The sequence below is a fragment of the Antechinus flavipes genome, chromosome 5 (genome assembly GCF_016432865.1).
Source record: "Antechinus flavipes isolate AdamAnt ecotype Samford, QLD, Australia chromosome 5, AdamAnt_v2, whole genome shotgun sequence".
Lineage (NCBI taxonomy): Eukaryota > Metazoa > Chordata > Mammalia > Dasyuromorphia > Dasyuridae > Antechinus > Antechinus flavipes.
The window spans coordinates 136,032,857-136,049,461 of NC_067402.1; positions in this window are offsets into that span (position 1 = coordinate 136,032,857).

Here is a 16,605-nt window from a genome sequence, read left to right on the forward strand (position 1 = left end):
CTCCAGTTTATTATTCCATATAGCCTTGGTAATAATATACATTTTTGCAAGTATGATCAGCATGTGTACAGTAGGCAGTCCCCAATCACCATTCAGTGAAGTAGCTCATGGGCTTTGCAGATGCATGGTATCTGCCAATGGGAGAAAAGGCAATCCAGCCATTCCAGCAACCCACTCACAGGTGAGAGGGCCTGTCAAGGTACCCATGCTTATGAACAACTATGATATGGACTTCAGACCCATCCCTTTCCCATGTCGTGCATCACTGCTCTTTGCTCAACAAGGGTGTTTTCTGCAAGTTGGCAGAAAACTTATTGTGCACCAAAGGTCAAGGTGGCCTCTGTACTCCCTCTTGGCAGAGTCCCATACCCTAGCAGGGTTCCATGAGTGGGGGGTAGTTAAGTAATAGCAGGGCAAGTTGTTGAGAAAAATTAAAGCAAAGAATCAGCAGGTATAGGAAAGATAAGTGGGGTGTTGATGGGGTGGGGTGTGTGTATATAAGTATATGCATATATCTACATCTATATAATAAATATATCCTTTCTTAACTATAGCCTGCTGGAGGTGGAATGAAAGGGGAAAAAAAAATAAAGTAAAAAAGGTGCTCAGCAGAGAAAAAAAAGAATAATTTACAAGGAAGTAAAGAAAAGATGGACCCTCATGAATATAATTTCTTCTACATACATACATATATATATTATATATATATATACATATATATGTATGCATATATACATAAACATAAATATATACATACATACACACATATAGACTTTCTTGAATTGGTAATTTGTTTTTACATATTTTAAATCTTCCCTTATGTTCTGCTGAGCACATGACAGTGATCTCTTTTGTTTTATTTTGTTTTCTATTCCTTTTCTATTTTTCTTTTTTCTTATACTTTTTAAAATAAAATTTTAAAAGTGCAAATATCCTTGAAAATACTGTCAGTGCTTTTAATCACTTAAATTCTGGATCACTTTATACAATGCTTCTCAGAGAGGGATGGGTAAGAAGAAACTTGTAACATGAAAGATGTGGCATCTTATTTTTGTGAAGGGCTCATAGGAGCTGAGGACAAATGGTAAGTATTTGGCATGCTAAGTATTATGAATTCAGGCCTTTCAAGCCAAATCAAACCATTCTTCTACATGAATATTTTAGGATGTACATATTAAGTTAGTATGTGTATGATAGATCATTAATATTTCTTCCCTAATAGATTCTTGTGAACATATTTATGTTGTTCTCAAGGATAATTTGGGACTCAAGCTTCCTCAGACTCTGTTACGAAGCAGTCATAGACTCCATTTGTCTTTATTTTGATGGCACTTGAAGATGTCCTCTGCTTAAGACTTCAGTTAAAGGTTAAAGCTATCGTGCAAAGTCCTGAATGCTACCTCTAACTTTAGGATCTTCTTTCCAGTCTGTTGTCCCTTTATTCAATCTGTGACTTGTTCCTCCTGCAGAGACTTTAATTTTCACTTTCTCCATGTAGGTCTCAAACTTGGCTTACATCAAGAATTATCTTTTTGGTATCAACCAAAAATCTTCTCTAGCCCTCTTACTACTATACATATTTTTATGCCATAGATACCTTTGGTAGGCTGGTGAGATCTGTTGATTCCTTCTCAGAAAAATATTTTCAAATGTACAAATCCCAATATACAGGATTACAAACCAAACTAAACTTTAATGAAATTCAGATATGAAAATAATTTAAAAAAACAATTTCCTGGACTTTAAGATTAATAACCCCTATATTAAGACAAACCTCCTAAATTTGTCTCTTAGTAATTTTGACCCATTGTTCTTGGTTCTACCTTCTGAGGCCAAGAAAAACACATCTAATCTCATTTCTACATTATAATCCTGATTTTTGAGAAGCATCAAGCTTTCTTGAATCTTCCTTTCCCCAGGCTAAAATGCACAGCTACTTCAATCAATCCTTACATGAAAGGCACTCAAGACATTTCACCATACTGGTAACCTTCCTCTGGATATTCTTCAGATTATCAATGTTATTAACTCATGAATGGAACTCAAATCTAGCACAATTGAGCACAATATTGCTAATGACATTTGATGATGACAGATAGCAGTGGAATGATCACCTTTTCTGTCCTGAAAGTGATCCTTAACTTCTTTCCTCAACAAAGCCAAGGATTATATATGCCTATGAGCAATAAATATTACTTTAGGACTAATGAATGCTAACAGATTATTTTACTAGATTAAAAAAAAAAAGAGTCCCTGCATTAGAAGAAGGCAAAAGCAAATGTCTTCAGCCACAGGCAGAAGAGAATTCTGTTCCTGTCCTACAAGCATCCCCTCAGGAAATTTCTCTTTCCTGCTTTTGGAGAAAGGCTTCCATAGGCCTATTCTGAATTTAGAGAAAGCACTGACTTTATTTCAAAATTGGATATGTGTGCTTTTTTTTTTTTTTTTTTTTTTTGTAATGTGGTGACACTTCTGGCTTCTTATATTGCAAAATCTTGCTGCTTTGTACTTTTGAGTGTAAAAGTATGCTGACTGTCCTATATGTTTGTCACAGATACCAACACAAGCACACAAATATGCACACATACACACACACAGAAATCTGCTCATACAACCATATAGAGATATTCACTGATATATCCATACACATACTTGACATACATGTGGGACACTGAATCTTGATGACATGACTGAGAAGTTGAAGATCTCTTGAGAGTTCAGCAGTTTCTAGGGTGGGTGTAATGGAATAATCTTATTGTTGGATGATTTTTATATTCAATGTTTGTAAAAATGATTTTTTTTAAAGTTTGTGTTTGTGCAAGAAAAATAACACTGATTTTAAGTTAAGATATTGGTATAAAACTAAACTGTTTTCTTATCATTGAACACACACACACACACACACACACACACACACACACACACACACTGGTTTGACACTCATACTACTCTACACTCTCTAGACCCCAAAATAACTATAGACATGTCAATAAACATTTAGGATAATAAATTGCTGATTTATAATTTGTATAAGGTATATAACAATTCAGAATATCATGAGTTTGTATGCTATCTACAAGTTTTCCTTTAGAGCCAGAAATCCTCCATTTTAATAAATACAAAAAAGAATATAGAGATCCAAGAATAATAAACTAAAAAAAATAAATAAAAAGGTGAAATCATATGTCTGTCTCATAAAGGATCAATGCATTTGTGTCAGTAGACTTTCATATATAAGTTTGAGGGAAACTGTTATTCATCTTTATCAAATGAAGGGAATTATATAGAACAATAGAAAGAACACTAGCTTTGTGACTAGTGGAGTTGGGTTTGCATCATATAACTGAAGCTTACTGTCTATGAACTTGAGTAATTCACTTAAATTTTCTATACATCAGCTTTCTTAATTGCAAAATGAGGAAGCTGGAAATGATAATCTTTCAGGTACCTTCAAGATCTTTTGAGTTGGGATTTTAGGAAATACATCATGGAAGGTAGACTAAAAGCAGGACTTGGGAGATGTTAATTTGATTGTCATAAGAACATAATGCAATTAAAGTGAAAATGCAGGAAGGTATAGTGGAAAGATCACTGAATTTGAAGCCTTAAGTCTCATGTTCAAATCCCATCTTTGTCACTTATTGCCTATATGAGCAGGACAAGTCACAGTTTCTCAGTATTCTAGGCCATTGGTGTCAAATTCAAATAGAGACAGAAGGATCTCTGAAGGCTGTATCTTGACTTAGTAAGAACACATTAATATTTATTAAGGATTTAATTTATTTTGTTAAATACCTTCCAATTATACTTTAATCTGGTTCTGATGGCACACAGGAATATTGCAGATTGGGTCTTTGACACTCCTGCTTTAGACAACTAAGATTCTAAGTTGCAGGGGACAGTTTCCTCACTATCAAATTCTCTATTCAAATGAAATCCCAGGTTAGATTCTTGTACTACTATGCAACTCACTCTGTGCAACCCTAAACTAAATGAGAGAGTTGAAGATAAGGGCTCTTATTCACTGTTTTTTTTTTTTAAATTTTATTTTATAATAACTTTATATTGACAGAATCCATGCCAGGGTAATTTTTTTTTACAACATTATTCCTTGCACTCGCTTCTGTTCCGATTTTTCCCCTCCCTCCCTCCACCCCTCCCCTAGATGGCAAGCAGTCCTATATATGTTAAATATGTTGCAGTTCTTATTCATTGTTGATAGCATTACTACAGAAAAAAAAAAAAGTCCTCTTTGGGATAAGGGAGTATTTGCTGAAGGGAAAGGGGAAAGGGATAATTTCCCCTATGGCATCTCTAAAGTAATTGCTATGAGCTTTGGTATAGCAGTTAGGTTAAAAATTACTCTGAGGGACTTATAGTAGAGGAAAGGAAGATGTTATGAACATGCATAACAAAGGAAGAGAGTGAGGAGGAAAGCGGTGTGGAGGAATAATGGATGAAGTGTAGAAGTGCTAGAAGCAAAGACAAGCCTCACAACTGGCTAGTGTAGGAAGGGTGGGGCTTGACTCATATTCCTTTCCTCTATCTGGGATCTATGTCATGGCCTCCAACTTGAAGACCTAGAATACTGAAATTTTAAGTGATTTGTCCAAGGACTCATAGCTAGAATGGGGTCAGAGATAGGATTTGGACTTAGGACTTCTTGGCCCTAAGGCCAGCCTGTTATCCTCTCAGCCATTCTTCTGTAACACACACACACACACACACACACACACACACACACACACACACAGACACAAGCTAATTTTAGAGAGATTTCTTGCAACAGTAGTGGTAGGGAATTAGTAAAGGCTTCAAGTAGAGTGCCATTTGAACTGAGTTTTGATGGAAACAAAGGACTCTAAGAACTAAATACAAACAGGGCATGCATTTCAGGCATGAGGGCAGACCAAGCAAAGGCACATAGTTTGGAAATGGAGTGTGGTTTGTGAGGAGCAGCAAGAAGGCTAGTTTGGCTAGCCCAGAGGATAGGTGAAGGGAAGTGCATGTACTAAGTGTAAAGAATTTAAGCATCAAATAGAAGAATTTTTATTTGATTCTAGAATAGAGAGCCAAAGCAATTTGTTGAGTAAGTGAATGACATGGTACAGGAGAAGAATTACGTTGATAGATAGATGAGTAGAGTTTGTACTGGAGAGTACTGGTTCTGATGACACACAGTACCATTTGAATTTGAAAAGAGACCAGTTAGGAGGTTATTACAATAACCCAGGTAAGAGATGATGAAGGCTTGAAATATGGTGGTGCTTTGGTGAGGTGAGAGATACAGAAATAATGAGATTTGGCAACATTTTGCCTATATAAGATAAGGGAGAGTGAGGTGTTGAGGATGGCGCTGAAGTTACAAACATGGGTAATGAAAAATAATAAAGTTCTTGACAGAAATAGGGAAGTTCAGAATGGGGAGCATAGCTTTGTTTTAGACATGCTAAATTTGAGATTCCTACAATTCATCCAAATCAAAATACTCAATAGGTTGCTGGTGATTCTGAAATGAGCCCAGGGAAAAAGATTAGTGCCAGATATACAGATCTGGGCATCAACAGCAAAGAAATGGTAATTATTCCAGGAACCAAGGAGATCACCAAGGAGGAGAATGAAAAGAGAGGAAAAGGGTTTAGGATAGAACCTTAGAGCATACTTGTAATTAGGTAGATAGATACAATATGAATATGGATCTAGCAAAGGAGATTGAGAATGACTGATCAGATAGGTAGAGCAGGTGGTTAAAGAGAGAACCAATACAGAGGAGGGCCCTGAAAATGCCCAGGTGAGTAGATACTTGAAAATTAATTAACAATATTAATTCTGCAGAGAGGATGGAGTTTAAAAAGAGTCCATTGTGCTTGTCAATATAGTTGCATAGAAAAAAATTTTTAAGATTCAATTCTCCCCATGAATATTGTTAAGATTTTATTTACATTAATTTATTAATAAACATTATATTAATGCTAACATAGGGACATCTGACTTCCAGACACTCAACCTATTTGTATTAGACCTTGTGCCTTGTGGCCTGTATTCAGTGTATTTCAGAATATATTATTTATATTTGTGTGAGTACACACACATGCACACATCATATATATACATACAAATTTATGTGTATATGTACAAACATGTATATATGTGTATGTGTATATATGTATATTTCTTCTGTCAAGAAATGTCATTTTAGAGCGATAATATGCCTATATTTTTCCTATCTGAGTTTGTGCCAAGTCCTCTTATAATAATACCCCTTGCCTAGAGACCCTATTTAAACTATAAACATCCTGTCCCTTAGGTATGTGTCTCTTGGCTCTAACAGAATGCTTAATCAGTAAGAAGCAGACTCTCACTATTGGGCCATTGTATCCCTCAAGGCTTTGGAATAGCTGCTTCTTCTGCTGTTATTTAGAGGCTGTTCATATCTCTTTTCCTCTGTGCATCTTTTAATAGACCCTAGGCATACAAACTAGCCAGGAGTGTGCTTTTTGTGTTAGATCATGCTACTTCTTTGAATGCAATAGATTGAACCTAGACAACAGGGTAAACAAGTCTTTGCCCCATGTGGTAACAGAGCAACATCCTAGTCCTTCTTTCCAAGCAGGCTGAGCTAGTTATCCTTTGAATAGACTGAAACATTACTCAAGGCTTAGTTGACTCGGGGGACTAAAAACACAGACTACTGATGTAACTTCATCATCACCTGGGTACAAAGCAGTTATGAAGAGCTAGATGGAGTCCCCGATGCTTGACTAATGGATCAAGATGAGATACTTGTTCAGCCTAAACAACTCAAGAGGATTTCAAAGTCTATCCTTGTTGAATATCCTTCTCCTGTTTTAGCTAAATAAATCTCCTTTTATTAACAGTTGAACAATCTATAAGCGTCTCATTTTGGTTTCAGATGAATCATAAACTAGGACAAATGGCCTGAATCAAGCCCGGTCCAGAACAGCCTATTATTTTGACTACTGGTCATGTAACCCAAAGGGGATCAAAGAGAGAAGGCCTTATTTGTACCCTATGTGTGTGCACAGATATATATATATATATAAGCATATGTATATAAGCATATATATATATATATCCCTGCATATACACAAATGTACACAGTGCATATACATATTAATGTTGTTCTTATTACATGTTGGGTATGGCCTTTATGGAGGATGTCTGGGAAAATATGGAAAAGATTCACACAGGATGCAGAGGTATAAATAGGTTTTGGATTATCCCTTCAATGAAATTCATTCTCCAATGGATTATCCAAGTTGATGAGATCTTTGATCCACTGAACAAAAAGATAATTTATTTTGTAAGGGGTTAGAGTTTGATATAAGCATCCATTCAGTTATGGGAAAGAATATATGGATGGAGTATAGAAGATTTCTCTCACTTTCATCCTCAAGGAAAGATATAAAGAAAGGAATGAAGGAAAATCATGATTCCAATAGAGCAATGGTAAAAGAGGTATACAAATCTATTGTGCCTATACATGCCTATTTTACTTTTGAATTTGGCAAGAAAAGAAGGTAGAAGAATAGGAGAAAATGAGGAAAATTAAGAGAGCCTGAGGTGTTCAGTTTTGAAAGAGAGGATGAGAATTTTGAATATGAATCATCATTAACTTTGAATATTTTTGCCAATTTAAAATTTATCATTCAAGTGGTAGCAAATAAATTTTGCTGAATAATCTCCAGAGTTTTCTTATCTTTAATTATATATAAAGCATATACATCTAACAATTATTTCTCAGTTACAACTTAAAATCCATCTTAAGTTTCTGGAACCTAATATTTATATACATTTAGAGTGATAACAATTATATTTCTAAATATATCACAGATAGAAATAAAATGGAATGTAATTGAATGTTAGCAAACATTTATTTTGAGCTAATTGTTTTTTTGTTATTCTACAAGATTACATAGCTACCACTATGAATGTACTTAAGATTGGGTAATAACTATACAAAAAGTATCTTATTTTTTCCAGATGGCATGATTCATATAGAACTATTCATAAAACATTTGAAATGAAAGATGGAAGCAGAATTATAAAGTTTCAGTATCCATTCAAATAAGAATACAAGTTTCACCAGAGTTTCCATAGTAACAGTTTTCCTGAGAAACATTTAAAAATATGCTGGCTCAATAGGGGCCATGTCAAATTTGAGCTTTAACTTGGAAATGGTGAAAGGCTATAATTTCAGGTGTTTTACAGGATGCATTGATTACAGAATGCAGACTAGCAAAAGGTGAAATAAAGAGTACTAGATTGTGTCTTATTCCACTCATTTGAAAGCCAGAATGGCACAGTAGAGGTAGGACTGGTCTTGGAGTCATGAAGATCTGGGATCATCTTATTTCTAACATATGTTGGTGAGGTAAACATTAAGCAAGTTAGTATCCCTTTCCCTCTCCTCTGCCCCTCCCACCCTCCTGATAACTCTCTAAATTATGGACAGATGGCTGATCTCCAGCTTTGGAGAAAATATCACAAACCATTGCAATCATGAATCCAGTTTTCCTATTTCATGACCTTCTACCTCCTCATTCTCTCCCCACCCCGAAAAACTTCTTGCATATTGAATGTAAACATAGGTAAATAAAATGTACGTGACACAGTAAATGGAGCAGTGGGTTTAGAGTCAGGAAGATCTGAATTCAAATCTAGTCTCAGACAGTTTTTAGCTCTGTGGCCTTGGGCAAAACATTTAATCTCTATTTGCCTCTGTTTCCTGTACAATAAAATGGAGGTAATAATGGCCTTTATTTCTCAGGATTGTTGTGAGGATCAAGTGAGATATTTGTGAAGTGTTTAGTATAATGCCTGGCACATAGCCAATGCTATAAAATGCTAAGACTATTAGTAAAGTGGTAATAGTATGAATATGTAGATATTTAGTTAATTTTTAATTCAAATTAATTCCTTATTATAATAGGTTTATATTATATAGTAGTAGGTGATAAGACTGGATAGCTAGGGTAAAATCAGATTTAAAAAGATCTTAAAACTAGACTTAAAATTTTTGGCATGATGTAGTAGGCAATCAGGAGCCACCTTGATTTCTTGAGCCACCTTGATTTCTTGAGCAAGACAGTTTTTTGAGATGACATAAATAATGTTTATTAAGATTATTCTGGCAGAAATATGGAGAATAGATTGAAAGAGAGACTCAGAGGGAGATCTTTCAGGAGGTTGTTAAAAAAACTGAGCTGGGAGGAAAGGGGCAACTGGACTAGCATTACAAGTGCTACATTCAAGTGACATTTTCAAAAAAGAGTTGATGTGATAAGATGGCAGTTTGAACATAGTGATAGAAATATGGGGAGAATTCAGGACATTGTCATATCTCCACTTCATTTCTTCTCCTTGGAAAAAGGTGTATGATAAATCTCAAGAAGGAAACGGAGGCTAGTCTTTACCTGGGGTTCTGACTTGAATGTAAGAGGCATTTCAAAAAGGTAGGCAGAGAATAAGTTATTTTGATTCCAATAACCCAGGGAAATTGAGGTTTTCCTGAACCTCCTCTATGCAACATAAATTTTTTTCTAAAAATTTTGATGGTTTTTAGATAACTGAATCACTGGGGACACATTTTGGGAGACAGGAGGCTAGAACTTTCTAGCATATAGCATAGTGCCTAGCACATAGGTAATTAATAAATGTTTATTGATTGATTGACTGGTGTACAGCATATAGGACAAGCCTTAACACCAAGAAGACAAGGGTTGCAGTCCTGCCTCTGACGTGTACTAATGTAACACTAAGAAAGTAATTTCTCAGTACTCTAGTCTAGGCCACTTTCTAAAATGAGAGTCCCCTACATCAGCAGAGGGAATTTCTTATGAAATCACAGGTCCAATCCCCATTCTACTTCAGTGTCTTTATTTATTTGTGAGGATTCAATTAAAAGGGACAAACTTTAATATGATTTGGAAATTCTCACGGCCAATACAAATATCAGAGATGATTATGATGTCTGTGTGACTTTTGGCAAGTTAGTTTTTTGAGGCTGTTCATCAGCTAAATAATGGTGTTGGTCTCGATGACCTCCAAAATCCTTAGTAAAGGGCCCGGAATGGGTCGTCTACCTCTATACCTTAATAATAACAACACCATGCCGGGTTCTAGGCCAGGTTTTAAATCTTAGTTCCATAAAAACGGAACGGAATAAGGAACTTTCTCTGAAGTGGTTCTGAGGCAAATTTTGGAGGGAGTCCTGGCCTAGGAGAGGTGGCAAAAAGAATTGGCCGCTGCCGGTGGGCGGAGCTCTTACACAACGGGGCGTGGCCTTGGCGGGGCGGGGCTAAGTGACCACGGGAGGCGGAGGCGCAGGTGGGACCAGGGTCGGACCTCCTAGCCCCAGGTACAGAGCTGAGTTGAGGTGCGAAGGACAGAGGCAAGCTTCGGCTTCCATTTCTGACTAGGTCTGGGAGCAGGGATATTGTCATAGTTCAGTTCAAGTTCTAGGTCTAATATGGGAATAGGGGGTCACCGTTACTCTTGGCCGCCCTGGACGGTTGCTGGGGGGCGCGGGGCTGAGGGAGCGGAGCTGCCACCGCAGGGCGTGGCGGGGGCGGAGATAGGTGGTACCTGCGGCACCAGCGCACGTGTGGGTGGCATCTATAAGAGTGAAGGCGTCCTAACCTACCTGATTTCCGTTAACCTTTCTGCTTTCTAGCAAGCCCCAACTCCCACCCTACCCCGACCCCACTACCCATGGGTTGGTAATGAGTTCTCTCAACTTCTGCCAGGGATGTAGATTTAAAGCAGAGTTCATCCCTCGAGCCCAGTTTATAACCCCTAAAGGGACGCCTCCTCGAGTTCTTGCTGCAACTCCAGTAGTACAAGACAGGTGATTTCCTTACGCTTTGTTCATTGAATTTTTAAGGACCTGCTGGTCAGTCTTTTTCATGGGGTGGGGGTGAGATTTGGGCTCAAAAATAACCACTTAAACCTTACCGAGGAAGAATGGGAAGAAGAATAAGAAATCCCAGGTAAAGGAGTCATTATAGATTCTTCCCTAGAAAGAGAAAGAAGTGGAAAGTTTGACTGTATTTGGATGGATTTCGAATTTCCCCTGGGTAGAACTGACCTTAGAATCTCAGTAATCTCAAGAGAAGATCAAGCCTTAGAGATGAGAGGACATAGGCTAGCGAAGGAGGCCTATTATTCCATGAGGTTGCCCCATAGAAACTTTAAAATTTTTAAGCTGGATTTGGTAGTGTAGGAAGAGTGTGGGATTTGGAGATAGGATCTGGGTTCAAATGGTGACTGCCACTTACCTCTCGTGATCTTGGGTAAGTTACCTCAATTGAGGCACATCAATTTCCTCCCAAATTAAATGAGAGAAGGGGTGGGACTTAATCTCTAAGGCTTTTCACTTCTAAATTTGAACCTTATACACCAGTGTACTTAGAACATCCCATTTTATGTATCTTCCATAATGCCTGAAACATTGTAAGCACTTAATATATACATTGTAAGCACTTAATACACACATTGCAAACATTTAATACATGCATTCTTTTACATTCATTTTATACCTTAATGCATTCCTTTCTTACTTCTGCCTCTAGCAACCAATCCCTGGCTCCATTCAAAGATCCATTTTCTGCAGGAAGCCTTTCCTTTTGATATTTTCAAGATCAAACACAGTGTCAAGACCATAATAAAAGCTTAATTCTAGTATATTAAGAATCAAAAAAGTGATGAGTAACTGATGAAAGCTTTCTAGACAATTGAAAATAACCCTTGAATCTGAATATTGTGCTTAGACTAGCCTTAGGTAAAGTGGTAAAATAGAAGTTTAATGTCCACAGCATCTTATCCATTCATTAATTCATTTATTTGGTAGTTTTTTTCCCCTGGTATATTTTTTCTTTCTTGTTCCACCTAGCCAGTGGACATAGCTTAGTATTTACTAAACCCAGTGAGCCTTTAGAATCTTTAGATTTAGAGTTAGTAGAGCTTTGAGTTCACTTTGTCCATTTCCTTCAATTTAGAAATGAGTTAACTAAGGAAGTGAGGTTAAATGAATGACTTTAAGGGTTATATGTAATAGGTAGGAAAGATATAAATTGAATTCACGTGGAAATAGAAGCTTTTAATTTTTACAAACTGAAGTGTAAATATGGATTATTATTAACATTTTACCAAATATATGAGAAAAGACTCTGGGAGGCCAAGTAATTTCCAGAACTATCTAAATCTAAGACCAATTCCATTTTCTAATACATGAAGGTTAAAAGAATGAGTTGCTGATTTTTCAGATGAGATGATTTTCAATTTAAAAGGTTGGTATTTGCACTCTACTTTTTATATCTATGTGTGAATCCTTAAGTCTTTTATTATTGTTGTTGTTAAGAACTTTAAAACTCTTAAAGAAACAACTTTAAGGTCAGACCCAAAAGGAACTATTCATAAATCTGGTATTGCTTTATAGAGAAAAGGCACTTGGCATTGAGGAAGCATGCTCTATATATAACCTTTTTTTTTTTTTTTTTTGGTCTTCTTACTATCTATTAGCAGCAATCTTGTTTCTGCAGAACCCTACCTGAGAAGTAAATAAGTGAGGACTTGATATTGATCTTTGAAAGTAGATCTTCAAGGTAGTTGTCACATTATATCTTCTCTCAAAGATTTTCCAGAATTTTCAATGAGGAAAGAGAAGGTTTGTAGTAGTTTTCTCCCTTGCTTTGCGCAAGGACTTTGCCAGTAGCAACCCCCTTCTCCAGCTGTCTCCCATTCTATTTCAGAGCTGTGTTACATGAAAGTTATGACAGAAAAGTTGGGGGATTCTAATATTAGATTAATGGGAATTGAGTATACTTAAGAGCAGAAATATAGCAAACTAGGCTAGAGGTACAGGTTAGATAGCATTTTTTTGCTATTGTTTTAGATTTCTTATTACATTTGCATTATAGTCAGGTAATCTTATTCACTCTAAGAGAGAACAATAAACATCCATTGATTAGTTCAACACATTTATTTAGTGCCTAATCTGCTATGTATAGTGGATAATGATGAGGTTGGAAAGGCATAGGTTTAGGGAATTGGAATTGTTGGGGTCTTTCTGGGTGTCTTAACAAATGTTAATATAATGGCTTCATAACACTTTTCTTGGTAGAAGCAAATGGTGTATATATAACATGCTACTTATAATTCTACTCATAAACTCAGACACCATAATGAGTTTTCTACTGAAGGGCATACCCATTGCCCACTGTAGCAAGTTGTGCACAATAATTAGATGAAGATAACCTTTTGAGCTTGAAAGGCACTCTCTAAGCTCAATAGTGATACAACAATTAGATGAAGAAAACCTTTTGAGGTAGAAAAGAGTTCTGTAACCTCAAAGGAATATCTAGTTTAAAAAAAATAGAGAATATCAAGGAAATGCAGACCATATTTGACTCAAATTACTTCTGAACAATGTCTAACCTCTTTCCAACCTCAGGGTTTTGGTAAACAAAGTTCTCAAGTTGTAACTATGGAGAAAACACACACATATATATAGGTATGCATATATATATGCACATGCACACAGACATATACATATATATCATAATTATAATGTGAAAGTTCACAAGATGCAGCTAGTAATTGGTAGAAAATGATTTACAGCTACATCCACATTGTAAACTTCAAATCTCTTCAGCTAGTGGCTTTACTTTCCTTCTTTTCTTTGACACAAAACATAACATCTTTTATATCTTAATAGGTGGTTGATTTTAGGCTAAATATCAAAGTTAAAAAAAAAATTGATTTCACTCTCTAATTTGCCAGCTTCTGTATTTTTCTCTCTTTCTATCTTTGAGGGAGGAAAGCAATTCAAGACTAATTCACTCTCAAGTGTCAAGAACTTGGATTATATGATACAACAAACATTATGCAACAGCTCTATGCAAGGTATTTTGTTAAGCTTTAGGGTCACAAAGACTGAATGAAAAATATCCCTTAACCAAAAGGAACTCATTTTCTCTTGTGGGATGTAATATGTAAACATAACCAAATATGACAAAATGGGATGGGACATCAGAAAAGCAAAAGTGACATGGGGCTGAGTATTTCTGGAAGCTAAGTTCTTTCTTAAACCAGGGGTATTATCTTTGTAAAGGCGGAGAGATGGAGAATGGAATACCAAATTCCAGAATTAGCAAGTGGCTTGTTGAGCATGAGTATGGTATGAATTTAGTTCATTGTCAGAAGTGAATTCATGATTTAATGTTTAAATCAGGGCTTCTTAAACTTTTTCCACTTGTGACCCTCTTTTGCCAGAGAAATTTTTATGCAACCCCATCTTGAATCTGACCAAAATCTTTGTGGCAGTGTTTGTGCATATGCAGTGCAGAGTGCGAATATTTGGTGTTTAGAACCAAGGTAGCAGTAAAAACATACAATGCAGCATGTGCAAGTATTGCCAGAAACACCTTAGATACATTGTTTCATTTTGAATTAATTTTTCATCATTGGGTTCACAAATCTTTTACTGTTGCCAATTTTTTTTGTAACGCCCCCCAACATGACCCACAATTTAAGAAGCTTTGATATAAATGACAACTATAGTAAGTATAATTTCTAAATCACACTGTAACTTTTGAAAATATAACCTTTCTTATTCATTACTACACATGATGTTTTAATAATGGCTTTGAGACCACTCTTGTGATTCAATTCATTATAGGAAATTAACAGGATGGAAAATTCCACTACCCACTACACATCTTTGGGAGTTTTCAAAAGTAAAATTCAAACAATAATAGCAACTGACATTTATTTCTATAGCATTTTAAGGTTTTCTAAATGCTTTACATTGCTTATTTATCATGTCCATCTAAATAGTATCTTCTCAGTGATTTTTACATTTTTAAAGAAATTGTGAGGAGATAATTTGGGGGAATAAATCTCTGGGATTTATTTTCAGGGATGAGAGTACATTGATTGAAACTATAATCAGGAAGGAAGGACTTATTATGAGATTATTATGTGCCACTGTTTACTCCTTATTCAACTAAGCACTGGGTTACAAAGAAAGACAAAACAGCCTTTGCCCTCAAAGAACTTATTTTATAATACATTGGTAACTGTAAATAACTATATAAAATATTCTGAGTAGATGGAAGGAAATCTGAGAGGAAATAGGCTCTAGGAACCTAGATGGGCAAGGAAAAGCTTTCAATAGAAGTTGGCTTTTGAGCTGGGTATTATTGAGGAAGTCAGGAGAAGTTAAGAGACAAGATATGAACTATGTAGAATAGGTGGTAGGACAGGCACAGGCACAGACAAGGAGTATCATAACAGGGAGTCCCTAGTGTTCATTGTGGGAAGAGTAGTGTGACATAGTCAGACTTGTTCTGCCTGTGCATCAGGGTGACATGTAGATAGAGCATTTGGCCTGGACTCAAGAAGATTTGAGTTCATTTTGGTCTCAGATACTAACTGTGACCCTGGGCAAGTCACATAATGTCTGTCTCACTTTTCATCATAAAATAGGAATCATAATAGCACCTATCTGTCAGATGTGCTGATCAAATGAGATAATAATTGTAAAGTGCTTAGCACAGTGCCTGGCACATAGTCAGTGCTAGCTTGTCATCAGTACTGTTATTATTCTCTAGAAAAATCACATTGGCATCTGAGTGGTAGGTGGATTGAAGTGTGGAGAAATGAGTCTGGGACAGTAGCCAGAAAGCCATTGCAATAATTATCTATTATCTCACTTGGACTTTAAAAAATGATTTTGAGACCACTCTTGTGATTTCATTGGTTATAGAGAAGCAAGATAGAGACTTTCTTTACCTCTGCTATACTTGTCAAAGCACCCTCAATTTCTAGCCATTGCAATAGTATATACAAGAGGTATTGATAATCTATACTAAGATGATGAAGTGTGTGAAAAGAAGAAATAAATATGAGAGAATTTGTGAAGGTAGAGATGAAAGTATTTGGTACTGAATTGGATATATGCTATAAGGAAGAGTGAGGAGTGGAGTCTAAACCTGTAAGGTGAGTCTGATTGACTAGAAGAATAGTGGAGCCCTTGAAAGTAATAGGGAATGGGGCAGCTAGGTGGCACAGTGGATAGAGCACCAGCCCTGAAGTCAGGAAGATCTGAATTCAAATCTAGCCTTGGACACTTAACACTTCCTAGCTATGTGACCATGGGCAAATCACTTAACTCCAATTGACTCAAAAAAAGAAAGAAAGAAAGAAAGAAAGTAATAGGGAAGTTCAGAAAAGAGTAGGATTTATGAGGAAAATTAGTTTTGCTGAAGATATATTGAGTCTGACATGGCTATGGGGCATCCACTTCTTGGTATCTAAAAGGCAGTTGATTATTTGGTACTGTATGTATCTCAGGGAAGAGATGAGGTAGGGATGGATATATGGATCTCAGAATCATCTGAATCGAATGATAATTGAACCAATAAAAGCTGATGCTGTTGTAAAGTAAAATAGCAGAATTAAAAGAGAAGGGAGGGTTAAGACAGAGTCTTAATGTCATAATGTCAATGAAGAACCAGCAAAGGATACTTGAGAAGAAATAGCTTTACAGGAGGAGAACCAGAAAATGTTTTCAAGAAAACT